Raw genomic sequence first — 7,500 nt, forward strand, 5'->3', positions numbered from 1 at the left:
TGTTTAGGGCAGACTGAGGTAAATTCTAAGTATATTCGGGTAAAGAGCGTATTAGTTGAGTAAGCAGATGAAAGTAAGTTCTGAGTAATATATTTTTGTGGTAGCTTAAAATATATCTTTTGAGTTATGAGTTTACGTGAGTAGATTCAAACAGATTTTGGTCGAATTAATAGAGAGGTTTAGATGAATCCCAGTCGGCAGCAGTGGACTTTTGTTTAAGTGCATGTATATTTGGGAGGAAGTATCATTACAATCACCAATAAATACTATGATTGCTGATACTGTTATCAGCGCCTTAACATCACACTTAGGTTTCGCGCCATCGGTTCCTGGCGCTGGGTACGAGACAGGGGCGGGGCTTCTGCCTTTGTGTCCGAATCCCTGACTCCGGACTTGAACAAGCTCTACTCGGACTTCGGTGGGCGTCAGCTGAAGGGCGCTGTGGTCGACAACTGGCCCTTCTTCAAGGTCACGATACTGGATACTTTAGACGGGCCCTACAAGGAGGCACTTCCGCACTCGGGCATCGACTGCAACGTCATCAACAGCATCGCGGCCAAGTTCAATTTTACGTGAGTTCGGACGCGCGAGTTCTGGCATAAACGTGTTCGTTTTTGCCAGCTTGTAAATTGAAGAAAATTAGTAATTGCATGAAGCGCTATAAATTTGCCAGGAAAAAAGGAAAGACAGAAAAGTATGACCATTTATGCATATTATTTCTGCACACAGGGTGAAAATGCACTTGGAATTTTGATAATGACTGGCTGAGAGAAGCCTATTTAATTAGCACCTTTGTATTCCAAATAATCACCATCGACATCCTATCAGAAATTAAGTGATTATCATCACCAATTTGCATGTCTAGAACGAGCTGTAAGCGTCATAAAATTTGCAGCTTTGATATAAAAAAGAGCAATGTATACTGTAGCCATGTCTACTAGTATGTGCCAGTCTATCCATCTTTACCTGTTTTTTCTATCTATCTTTCTCTCAATATATATATATATATATATATATATATATATATATATATATATATATATTCATCGATATATGTGTTTATCAGCCTATCTGTTTCTCTTTGTCTAGGATCATATCCCCCCCTCACTCTCTCCCCCTCCACCTTCCTCTTTCTCTGCCTTTGTCTCTTTTTCTCTATCTCTGTCCCTCTCCATCTTCCTATCCATCTATATATATCCCATCATTCTACCAAACCACCAACCAACCAGCCAACCCATCCATCAATCTATCCACCCACCATCAATCAATCATCATCCATCAATCTATCCATCCACCATCAATCAATCATCATCCATCAATCGATCCATCCACCATCAATCAATCATCATCCATCAATCAATCCATCCACCATCAATCAATCATCATCCATCAATCGATCCATCCACCATCAATCAATCATCATCCATCAATCGATCCATCCACCATCAATCAATCATCATCCATCAATCGATCCATCCACCATCAATCAATCATCATCCATCAATCGATCCATTCGCCATCAATCAATCATCATCCATCAATCGATCCATCCACCATCAATCAATCATCATCCATCAATCGATCCATTCGCCATCAATCAATCATCATCCATCAATCGATCCATTCGCCATCAATCAATCATCATCCATCAATCGATCCACCCACCATCAATCAATCATCATCCATCAATCTATCCACCCACCATCAATCAATCATCATCCATCAATCGATCCATCCACCATCAATCAATCATCATCCATCAATCGATCCATCCACCATCAATCAATCATCATCCATCAATCAATCCATCCACCATCAATCAATCATCATCCATCAATCGATCCATCCACCATCAATCAATCATCATCCATCAATCAATCCATCCACCATCAATCAATCATCATCCATCAATCGATCCATCCACCATCAATCAATCATCATCCATCAATCGATCCATCCACCATCAATCAATCATCATCCATCAATCGATCCATCCACCATCAATCAATCATCATCCATCAATCGATCCATTCGCCATCAATCAATCATCATCCATCAATCGATCCATCCACCATCAATCAATCATCATCCATCAATCGATCCATTCGCCATCAATCAATCATCATCCATCAATCGATCCATTCGCCATCAATCAATCATCATCCATCAATCGATCCACCCACCATCAATCAATCATCATCCATCAATCTATCCACCCACCATCAATCAATCATCATCCATCAATCGATCCATCCACCATCAATCAATCATCATCCATCAATCGATCCATTCGCCATCAATCAATCATCCATCCAATCATCCATCACCATCAATCAATCATCCATCCATCATCCATCACCATCAATCAATCATCCATCCATCATCCATCACCATCAATCAATCATCCATCCATCATCCATCACCATCAATCAATCATCCATCCATCAATCTATCCACCCACCATCAATCAATCATCATCCATCAATCTATCCACCCACCATCAATCAATCATCATCCATCAATCTATCCATCCACCATCAATCAATCATCATCCATCAATCCATCCATCCACCATCAATCAATCATCATCCATCAATCTATCCATCCACCATCAATCAATCATCATCCATCAATCGATCCATCCACCATCAATCAATCATCATCCATCAATCGATCCATCCACCATCAATCAATCATCATCCATCAATCGATCCATCCACCATCAATCAATCATCATCCATCAATCTATCCACCCACCATCAATCAATCATCATCCATCAATCTATCCATCCACCATCAATCAATCATCATCCATCAATCTATCCACCCACCGTCCGCCTTTCAGATACAAGCTACTTCTCGAGCCCAACGACGGCTGGGGCGGCCCGCAGCCCGACGGAACGATCACGGGGATGATCGGGATGGTGGCCAGGAGGGAGGCCAACTTTGCCATCGACGAAATCACCATCACGGGTAAAGAGGGAGGGAAGGAGGGAAGGAGGGGAGGGAGGAAGGAAAGGGAGGGAGGAGGGGAGGGAGGAGGGAAGGAGGAGGGGAGGAGGGGAGGGGGTAGGTGGGGAGAGGGAGGGGGAGGGATGGTGGCCAGGAGGGAGGCCAACTTTGCCATCGACGAAATCACCATCACGGGTAAAGAGGGAGGGAAGGAGGGAAGGAGGGGAGGGAGGAAGGAAAGGGAGGGAGGAGGGGAGGGAGGAGGGAAGGAGGAGGGGAGGAGGGGAGGGGGTAGGTGGGGAGGGGGGAGGGGGAGGGATGGTGGCCAGGAGGGAGGCCAACTTTGCCATCGACGAAATCACCATCACGGGTAAAGAGGGAGGGAAGAGGGAAGGGAGGGAGGAGGGGAGGGAAGGAGGGGGGAGGGAAAGGGAGGGAGAAGGTAAGAAGGAGGAGGACGGAGGGGGGGAGGGGGTAGGTGGGGAGAGGGAGGGGGAGGGATGGTGGCCAGGAGGGAGGCCAACTTTGCCATCGACGAAATCACCATCACGGGTAAAGAGGGAGGGAAGGAGGGAAGGGAGGGAGGGAGGAAGGAAAGGGAGGAGGGAAGGAGGGGAGGAGGTAAGAAGGAGGAGGACGGAGCGTGGGAGGGGGTAGGTGGGGAGAGGGAGGGATGGTGGCCAGGAGGGAGGCCAACTTTGCCATCGACGAAATCACCATCACGGGTAAAGAGGGAGGGAAGGAGGGAAGAAGGGAAGGAGGGAGTGGGAAAGGGAGGGAGGAGGGAAGGAGGGGAGGGAGGGAGGAGGGGAGGAGGGGAGGGGGTAGGTGGGGAGGGGGAGGGATGGTGGCCAGGAGGGAGGCCAACTTTGCCATCGACGAAATCACCATCACAGGTACAGCGGGGGAGGGAGGAGGGAAGGAGGGGAGGGGGAGGGGAGGAGGGTGTAGGAAAGGGAGGGAGGAGGGAAGGAGGAGAAGAGAGGGAAGGAGGGGAGGGAATGGGAAAGGGAGGGAGGAGAGAGGGACGGAGGGGAGGGGGGAGGGGGTGGGAAAGGGAGGGAGGAGGGGAGGAGGGGAGGGGGGGAGGAGGGGGGGAGGAGGGAAGGAGGGAGTGGGAAAGGGAGGGAGGAGGGAAGGAGGGGAGGGGGTAGGTAAGGAGGGGGAGGGATGGTGGCCAGGAGGGAGGCCAACTTTGCCATCGACGAAATCACCATCACAGGTAAAACGGGAGGGAAGAGGAAGGGAGGAGAGAAGGAAGGAGGGAGGGTTAAGGGAAGAAGAATGTAGGCGGGAGGAGGTGATAGGAAGGGAGAGGGTAAGGAGGAGGAGGACGGAGGGAGGGAGGAGGGGGAGGATAGAGGGAGAGTAAGGTGGGGGAGAATAGAGGGAGGGAGGATGGAGAGAGGAAAGAGGGGAGAAGGAGGGGAAGGAGGGAGGAAAGAGGAAAGGGAGGGAGGAGGAAGAGGAAAGAAGGAGGGGGAGGAGGGAAGGAGAGGAGGGAGTAAATAGAGTAGGAAGGAGAGGGAGGGATGTACAGGGAAAGAGGAATGAGCCATAACCTCCCTTTCCCCTTTTGACTTTCCCAAGAGTATTCTGACAGCTTTTAATGGTAAGGAATTATTCGTTATCATAAATAAAAAATAGGAGGCTTTGCTTTACTTCTCTTAATTATAACAATATCAAGTAAATTATGTAAACAATTATGTATCTAGGCATATCTGATATCTCATGGTGCACTCTCATTGGCTAAACGTAATGACGGCATTAGCTCCGCCCCATATTGTATGGTGTTTTTTCTGTACATTTCCTCAGAAAATGCTTCATTAATAACAATGACAATAACAACAACAAATCGAAAAAGACATAAAAAAACAGAAAGAAAAAATATTAAATATTTGCAATGGATAAAAGCAGAGGTGCTAACCAGGATCCTCACCGAGACAGAGAGGTGCTACCTGTGTTAAGTACCTGTGCCTTTCCTTCCCCATTCCAGGCCCACGCGAGACTGTTGTGGACTTCACCAAACCTTACTTCCTGGAGTCGACCACCATGCTGTCTCCGGCGCCAGCGGAAAAAAGCAGGGCGGGAGCCATCTTCTCGCCCTTCACGCCCTTGGTGGGTGCCTGAAAGGGGGGAAGGGGTGGGGGAGGAGGAGGGGTGGAGGGGGAAGAGAAGGGGTGGGGGAGAAGGGGGGGAGGAAGGGTGGATGGGGAAGAAAAGGGGGGGAGGAGGGGAGGAGGAGGGGTGGAGGGGGAAGAAAAGGGGTGGGGAGAGAAGGGGGAGGAGGAGGAGTCGATATTTGTCAAATGATAATGATGTAGTTGCGATAACGATTATGATTATAATGGCAACTGTAAGCGATAATGCTAGTGATACTGTAGATGATAAGATAACAACAATAATGATAATGATAATGATAATGATGGTGATAAAAGGAGTGAAAATAGCAATAACATTATTGATGATAACATTGATATGATGATAATAATAACAGTCATAGTGATTACGATGGAGAATGGAGTCAGTAATTGATATATTGACGATATATGTGACGCAGTAATGATGATAATTCTACAACTACTCAAAATAAGGTAATGCTGTAAATATATAGCTAAAAAACGAGGAACACATCCTAACCCACACAAAAAAAGGGAATAAGGTTAAAAAAAGATATATGAAAAAATAAAGAACCAACGACACAGGAATCAACACCTAACCTAAGTCGCCGGCGCATTGCAGGTGTGGGCGGCGCTGATCCTAGCAACCTTACTGATAGGCCCGATACTAGCAGGCATCAGCTGGGTGATGGGCCTCTACCTGTACGAAAAACCTGACTGCTCCGTTCAGAAGTACGCCTTCCACATGTTTCGGAATCTTGTGGTTCAGAGCAACCTTATCCTCTCTCCGCACTGGCCGCACCGCTTCGTCTTCTTCTTCTGGTACCTGTTTAGCTTTTATATTTACGGTGAGTTGGTGTTTTGTGTGGGTGTTGGCGTGTATGTGTGTTTTTAGTAGGGTGCGCGCGTGCACACACGCACACACAAACACGCACATGCACACACACACACACACACACACACATATATACATATATATATATATATATATATATATATATATATATATATATATATATATATATATATATATATATATATATATATATATATATATATATCAAGGGGGGCTAACGCCGACGGGGGCGCATAGCCGCATCCACCCTTCGCTTCCAGCCACGAGGATCCCTCATGGCAAGACGCCAGGCAGGGACTCGGCCCATCTCGAGTTCTTCACGACAGGTTTGGTCGATCTGCCCAAGCCACGACTTCCTAGGTCGTCCCACAGGCCTCCTCCACCCAGGGTTGTCTCTAACAGAGACTACCTGATGGGCAGGGTCATCCTGAGGAAAGCGAGCCAAGTGGCCGTATAGCCTGAGTTGGCAATCACGGATTGTGCAGATAACAGATCCTGTGCCAGTAACCATTGGTTGGACACATGGTCCCACCAACAGTACCCCATGATCCGGCGCAAGGACCTATTACAAAAGGCTTCAAGACGAGCCTCCAAGGCACAGGATAATGTCCAGGTTTCACTACTGTACAGCAAAACTGGCATTATCAGGGCCTTGAAAACCTGTAGCTTGGTCCTTCTGCACAGGTACCGACATCTCCAAATACTCTTGTTGAATGAGTTCATGGCCCCTGCTGCCAGGCCACTCCGTCTGCTGACTTCCTGGTCTGACAGCCCAGAATTATGAACTACACTACCAAGGTATGTAAAGCTCTTTGTGACTTCAATGTCCTCGCCGCAAGCACGTACCGACTGAACAGGTTCTCCTAGCAAGTCTCCAAAATCCTGGATCTTGGTCTTGGTCCAGGAGACCTATAGACCCAAGGGTTTTGCTTCATTGCTAAATGCATCCAGAGCCTCCACTAGGGTCTCCAGAGATGCAGATAGAATATCAACATCATCAGCAAAGTCAAGGTCAGTAACCTTTATATTGCCCAATGTTGCTCCACAATGACTTTGAACAGTAGCTCTGCCCAGTATCCAGTCCATGCAAGTGTTGAAGAGTTGGTGCAAGGACACAGCCTTGCCTCACTCCTGAACTCGACAGGCCCCCACAACACTTTACAGCACTTTCAGTACCAATATACAGGCTTGCTATAAGTCCAATAATCCTTGTTGGAATTCCTCTCAGTCTCAGGATCTCCAAGAGTGATTCCCGATGCACCGTGTCGAACGCCTTCTTGAGGTCGATGTAGGCGGCAAGCAATCCACGCCGGCGTTCTACAATGACTTTAAGCGCAAGGATACGGTCTATTGTAGACTTACCAGGAGTGAATCCGGATTGCTCCAGTCTCTGATGCCTCAGTAGATGGTCTCTGATATGTCTCAGAAGGATGTAGGCGAGAACCTTGCCTGATATACTGAGCAGTGTGATGCCTCGGTGATTGCTACAGTCCCAACGGTCCCCCTTCCCTTTCCAGAGAGGGATGACCACACCCCTCAAGAGGTCAGGAGGAACGGTACCGGACCGCCAGA

This window comes from Penaeus vannamei, unplaced genomic scaffold (genome assembly GCF_042767895.1).
Source record: "Penaeus vannamei isolate JL-2024 unplaced genomic scaffold, ASM4276789v1 unanchor929, whole genome shotgun sequence".
Taxonomy (NCBI): domain Eukaryota; kingdom Metazoa; phylum Arthropoda; class Malacostraca; order Decapoda; family Penaeidae; genus Penaeus; species Penaeus vannamei.